The sequence below is a fragment of the Chelonoidis abingdonii genome, chromosome 18, assembly GCF_003597395.2.
Source record: "Chelonoidis abingdonii isolate Lonesome George chromosome 18, CheloAbing_2.0, whole genome shotgun sequence".
Lineage (NCBI taxonomy): Eukaryota > Metazoa > Chordata > Testudines > Testudinidae > Chelonoidis > Chelonoidis abingdonii.
Genome location: NC_133786.1, coordinates 293,761 through 300,661, shown reverse-complemented (window position 1 = coordinate 300,661; position 6,901 = coordinate 293,761). Strand labels below are relative to the sequence as shown.

Genomic DNA, 6,901 nt, shown 5'->3' with positions numbered 1-6,901 from the left:
TGGGGTGGAAGAGGCTAGTCGGACCTTTATTGATATGCGGTGGGGTAACAAAGGTTAGATGAGCCCCATTGATTTCATGTGGGAGATGGGGTTCCAGGCTTAGATGGGCCTGTTGTATTGTTGTGAGGAGGGGGTACCAGGCTAGATGCCTATTATCTGATGTTGTGGGGGCGATTACAGGTTAGATTGGCCATTTGATCTGATCTATTGGTTGTTCTATGGGCATCCATCCCCCGAACTGGCCTGCCCCTCCTGGCCCTTCCCACCGGAAGCCAGAACGCCCCTGTGCTTCCAGAGGACGTGACACTGCTGCAACCAGAGAGCGAAGCCGCCCAGGCCGAGGAGGAATGGCAAGGCAAGGAGTTGGTGATAGATGCCTGGAGCCCCTGCCACTCAGGTTTGCCTGGGGTCACAGTGCCTGAGCGACATGGTAAACCCACGGCTCATTCTGCCAGCTGCAGTGTGGAAACCAGGCCCCATGGAGCCCATGCGGAGTGCAGGGTTAGGCACGTGCAGGTAACACAATGGCCTTAAGGTGCAAAAGGCTGCTCTGAGGGGAATGTCAGTCTGCCTACTGGCCCAGAAAGACCCTGCCTAAAGGCTGGTTAGGTAGATCCATGGCCCAGTTCCTTTCTAGCACCTTGGGGAGAAAGGAGAGAAGATGTGGGCTGGAGAGATGAGGATTTTGGCTCAGGCGCAGTTGATGAGAAAAGCTCCTCCTGTAAGCAATGTCCAGCTTCCCCCAGCCTGATTCCTCCTCTGTCCTGGCCTAAATGAACTTCCTATCACCAACAGAAAGAGATCATGTCCTCTGGTAAAGAGATCCCCACTTCTTGGAGGCACATTTATGGTTCTCTGCCATTTCCAAGCCACCCTCTCCCTGTCATGGCAGAAACAGACGGAAGCAAAGACGCAGAAGATCATCTGGGAGTGGGACGAGCTGCCTGGGTTCGTGGTGGGATTGGGGCCGGAGAAGTTCCTGCTGGAAGAGCTAGCCGGAGTCAGAGCCACTGTGAAGAAAAGGGATGAGGGTGACTCCAAACTCTCTTGGGAGATTTCCCTGTCCAAGGTGGAGAGAAGGGGCAGTAGCCACTGACCCAATCCCTGAAGGTCAGACTGTTTTATTGCCGTGATAATATGCAGTATTTCTATGGGAGTTTCTCAGCCCTAGTCCCCAAAGCATTTCACAAGGTGGGCTCAGTGGCATTATCCCTATGTTGCAAAGGGGGAAAGCAAAGTTACTGTCACTCACTGAGCTTGACAGTCCTTGTTGTCCAGTCAGACAGCCAGATTGGACTCCATGGGGAAGGAATGTCCTCTTTTCCTCATGATATTTCGGTCCCAAGTGGTAAAGGACAATTGTTTCCAGTCTAATCCTGGCATCCCTTGGGGCTGAAGGCAATGCTACTGAAGCAGGGAGCGGTGTTCTATGAACAATTTCCTGTAGGCCATAGCTCTCCATAGCTTTCTTCTCTGGGGTGAAAACCAACAGTTGGGCGCCTGCTATTTTGATCGGAGTTCTTGCCAAATCCTTCACCGTGCTAGAAGTACACTTCCCTGGAGCAGAATCATGTAGCAAACCACCCAAAATCTCAGCAGTGCTAGGCAGGAATAGCTTCTGCAAACATGGCCAGTTTATTTCTTTAAACTGGTGGCACGGGTGCCAGTTAGGAACCAGGCATAAGCCTAAGTCACAGTCTCCGTTAGCTACCTCAGATGGGGGTTCTAAGCAAAAATAGGTATTTATTTTCCTGCAGCTCTCTCAGCTTCAACACTGGTTGTATTTCACACACCTTTGCAGTTCCTGCTGAGGGGTGACCCTGATGTCACCAAAACCGCACTTTTCTTCCCTCCACGTTGCCATAGTTAGGGACAGCATTTCCCAAACCACCGGATTAGCTCGGAGATGACTTCAGGAGTAACCTCCTGTAGAGCTGAGACATACCAGGGTACAGCTCCTCATTAGTCTGGATTGTATTACTCCCTGTCCTGAAATCTTGGGTGCCTTACGATGCCTTGCTGAAGTAGCTTTCACCTGAGCCACTCCCAAAGAGCCTTCCAGCACGCAAGCCACGCCCTGAGTCTCTGTGTGCAACTGCAGCCCACCAGCCACACTCGCGTTACACTCTGTCTCTCCTCAGCCCTGGCTCTACTACACAGTGCCCCACCCCCCCCATACACCCCCAGTCCCAGATTTCCCAGAAATGCAGCTCCTGGACAGCATAGAATCTCTGAAGGCCAATAAACCTTTAGGAGAATAATATGTAAGATTATTTCAAATAGTTGTTCAGAAACATCAGTTTAAAAACACTGGCTTAGAGTTAGAGAGATTTTATATGTGTACAAGGCAGAACAATCCTAATTGGCTACAAGAAGGATAAAATGCTTACTAACGCATACTTAAAAAATCTTTGTTTCAAAGCCAATTTTTCTAAACAACACATGCTTCAGTAGTCTTACTGACCCAACTCCTTAGGGCGGGACCTCTCCATCAAAGTTAAACAGTTGTGTCATTTTGTCTTCTCACGTGTGGAGAATGCAATGGGCAGGAAGAGATGTGTTTTGTGGGTGTCTGCCCCTTCTGTCCCTGGGGGAACCTGGTGACTAACAATTGCTTTGCAGTGGGAAGAAAAGCTTAATTGTGATGCCCCAAATTCATTTGGACTACACAACAGTGACTGAGGTCATGTCAGGTCTTGAGGAAATCTGCTAAATTAACCTGCCCCCTATACAGGGGCTATTTTCTTTAATTTTAAAAATAGTTATAATTTTCCATCAAGACACCTAATACAAGTTAGCTAACTCCATGGAACAGCCTAGTGGAATCAAGACCCAGATAGATTTAACGTCCTCCTCCCCATCACTCCTCAGCTGCAGGGAGAGAGGTCACTGCACACCCAACTTACATGCATCTTGACCTCCTATACCCAGACACCCCTACCAAGCCTCACCCTGCACACCCAGAACCCCCCTGGCCCACCATACCCAAACTCCATCCCACTGAACCTCAACCCCTTCATCTGGAGCGCCCCTGCCCCCAGATCCCAACCCCTGTACCCAGAACACTCCCACTGAGCTCCCTGCTCTCAACCCCCCTGCACCACTGAGTCCCCACATCCACACTCATCCCACTGACCCCCAACTGCTGACCCATACCTCCACCAAGCCCCACTCCCCCAGCACCCGGACCCCCCTGCTAAGACCCCCCACACCCAGTCCCCTCCACTGAGCCCCAACCACTTGTATCTGGAAGCACTTGCAGAGTCCCGTTACCCTTGCACCTGGAATCCCCCTCAACAAGTCTCTGTGCATCCAGATCCCCCCCACATCTACACCCCCCACTGAGCTGCCACCACCCAGATTGTCCCACACAGAAGCCTCTCACCCCAGACCTGGATCCCCCCACACTCAGCCCTCCACACTTGGTTCCTCCTGGTTGAGCCTGCCTGCGCCAGACCTGGTGGGCCCCAGGGTGTTTCTGGGGCAGGCCTTGTGCTGTGTCAGGGTTGGGTGGAGCCTCACCACTGATTCCATGTCCCAAGGGTGGAGAGGCTGCAGGGTGATCTCCCACCTGCGTAAAGCAAGTGGTTTGTGCTCTCCACTTCCAGGCTGGAGCCTCCTCTGTGTGGATTCTCTGATGGCTAAGAGGCCGTGAGGGCCTACAGAACTTTTCCCCACACTGAACACACGTGTTATTTCTCTCTCCCATGGGGATTCTCGGCTGGGTCGTGGTTTCCTTGAGGCCTCTGTGATTTCCCCTACAATTAACAGATTTTCCACCTGTCTGTGTTGGCTGGTTTCCCTGCTGATTCTCTGGCATCTCTTGACTCTCACAGGCTTTTCCCTGCTCACATTTCCTGGACACACCTCCTTTGTGTCTTTGCAATAATGTCCCATGTGATTTGACTTGCTCATCGTCTTCCTGTTGAGGCTTCTGCTCCAAGGTCTCACTCACCCTCTCATCACTCGCTGGGACAAAGAGAAAAAAAAGTCAGAAACAGGAATGGAAAAGCAGAGAACAAATGAAAAGAACAGCTGGAGATGAAGACAAATGAGGGACTGAATTTCCCCAAACTCTTCCTCAAAGGGGAGGAAGGGATCAATTCTACATCCAGTCCCCTCTAAACACTCAGGGAGAAGGAAGTTTGGAGAAGAAGCTACTGCCAGGAGACAGTCAGGATAGGTAGGAAGCCAAAAGCAATATCTGCCCTGAGGATATGACACTTGTTGCAGACAAACCTGAACTAAGAGAGCTCACAAGGTCTTCGTTGGGAATCTCAGCTGTTTCCTTCTGGCACTGAGTTCATTTCATGATTACTGACCTGTGTAGATGTCTCCAGGCTCTCTCTTTCCTCTGAGTCCTAGAGATCTGGGGATAACCTCTCTTCCCAGCTGGGAGATATCAGGTTTGGAAACTGGAAACCCCACCCATGGAAAAGACAAGTGAGAACAGCTGAATTCATTTGTCAAACACAAAAGAAGTTCTGTTATTTTAAGCCATTCTCGTTTGAAAGCAGTAAAATCCTGGGGCCAGCTCCCCAGCTGCTCAAAGGTGCAGGAAACTCCTCTGAGGGATTTAACTTTGCCCATGTCTACTGGGAACACACACAGCCAGACACTCACAATGAAAGGGGTTCCTAAAACCCAGAGCAGCTCACTGCATGTCCCAGAAAGGGACGACTCAAGCCAGAGAGGATGGCTTCCTGGAACTGCTCCTTCCTGAGAGAGAGAGGCCCAGAGACACCACAGGAGTGGGAAAGGCACAAGGCCTGACTGCTGAGGGAGGGACACTCCTTTGTTTTTCCTTGCACATGTGTTTACATTCAATTTCTCAGATTAGAAGCTGATTTGGGCAGAGATTTTACTACAACCTAATCAAGGCTTTTAGGGTGCTACTGCAATACAAATCATTAAAGAGAATATGTTTTGTAATCTGGACTGACCAGGATCTTGTGCATAGTGGATTGCTATGAAGCCAATTATAGCATCATTATTATCATAGTGTGCTGTGCTAGTCCCAGCCATCCCAAAGTCACTAATCCAGCCCCCCAAATCATGAGATTCTTTTTAAAACAATAAACTCTGGGAAGAGGATGCAAGAGACCTCAGGTGAGAGTGGTTCTGGTGGGATTAAGGAGGCAGGATGGAGTTGGAGGGGTGCATCTGGAGGGGCGGGGCTGTGAGAGGAGGTGGGGCCTAGGACTGTGTCAGAACTTTAAGTAAGGGCCTAGGAAAAGTAGGGTGAAGGGGGCGTTGAAGTCTGGGAGGGAAATGGGTAGCACTGCAGGGACAGTACTGAGCGGTGTGCAGGGGGCATGGCAGTTGATTGGGTTGTGGGGGCCATATGGAAATGTGAGACAAATGGGCAAGAGTTGGGTGGGGTCTGATGGGAAGAAATGAAGCAGAGAGGAGGAGCCATGGTGTGATGACCCACAAGTGGCCAGCAGAACAGAGCTCCTCCTCTCTGCTGCACTTTCTGCCAGTTTTTCTCCTCTCCCCTTCACATCTCTGCTCACTCCCCCTCCTTCACCATCCCTGTTTGCCATCCAGATGCCTCCTCCCCCGCAACACACATACAGCCGTTTGTCCCTTGCTGTGTCTCCCAGCATGGTTGCTTATTCCACCTTGGGTCCCCGCAGTGCTGCTGCATGGTGACCGGGGGAAACCAAGAGTGATGGTGGGAGAGGATGTGGAGAGGGAGTGAGGGGTGCTTGGGGAGAGGGGAGGAATGTTTTGGGTGGAGAGGCTTGCTGGGAAGAACGAGGGGCATACAGATGGTGCCTTGGGGGTCTAGGCAACACGTTTGTTGGCACTGGAAGGGCTCTTCATCTGCTGCTGCCTTGACTCCCGAGTGCATTGCGCTGGCAGTACTGTGGGGAACCCCTGGTACATCACTGCCTCTGCACAGAAGCACTTGGCTCCTCTGGCTCTGTGCAGCATGGTGGGCCAGAAAGCAGAGGACGGGCTTCCCCTTTTCCTTCCCATCTAAGTCTCCCTGCTCAGTGTCAGATCCCTGCATTCCAACTCACCTCTATAAATCTCCACACCCCTCATGCACCCCAAAGCTTCCTTCACTGGCTCTGCCTCCTGACCCCCTCGCTGCCACACATGGGCTTCTCCAAAGCCCACCCCCATGATCCCTGCCTTCCCACAGGCTGTGTGAGGACGGAGCGAGACTAGCAGCAGCCCAGAAAACAGAAGCAGTTGAAGGAACTTGTCCCAGTGTTGACAGCGCTGCAGCATTTAAAGCGTAGACATATCTTGACTCAAAGAGGGAGGGAAGAAAGAGATGTACCCACACATCACCGAAGCTCAAATGCTTCCAGAGTGCCAAAACTCAGTGTCCCCTACACTGTCCCACATTCTGAAAGCTCCAGCTGGCCCCTCCTCCACTGGGGAAACCTCTAATTTCCCCCTCTGCCAACATCAGCTCTACAATTAGGTTTTTGCCATACAAATATCTGAAGCATGTTGAAAATGTAGGGGCAGTGTAAACCCATTCAACACCACACACTACACATTGTATTAGTTAGTCAGAAGCCTCCATTTTTATACTTACCAAAAGAACATGAGAACATAAGAACGGCTGTACCAGGTCAGACCAAAGGTCCATCCAGCCCAGTATCTGTCTACCAACAGTGGCCAATGCCAGGTGCCCCAAAGGGAGTGGACCGAACAAGCAATGATCAAGTGATCTCTCTCCTGCCATCCATCTCCATCCTCTGATGAACAGAGGCTAGGGACACCATTCCTTACCCATCCTGGCTAATAGCCATTTATAGATTTAGCCACCATGAATTTATCCAGTTCCCTTTTAAACCCTGTTATAGTCCCAGCCTTCACAACCTCCTCAGGCAAGGAGTTCCACAAGTTGACTGTGCGCTGTGTGAAGAAGAACTTC

At 51.0% G+C, this 6,901-nt stretch overlaps 1 long non-coding RNA gene across 1 annotated transcript; it reads left to right on the top strand.

The window, feature by feature from the left end:
• The first annotated feature begins 2,471 nt into the window (after positions 1-2,471).
• On the top strand, positions 2,472-4,086 carry LOC142047903 (uncharacterized). Its single transcript, XR_012657217.1, has 2 exons — positions 2,472-2,507; positions 2,684-4,086. It is a non-coding gene; the product is annotated as an uncharacterized LOC142047903 (long non-coding RNA).
• Positions 4,087-6,901: the final 2,815 nt, after the last annotated feature.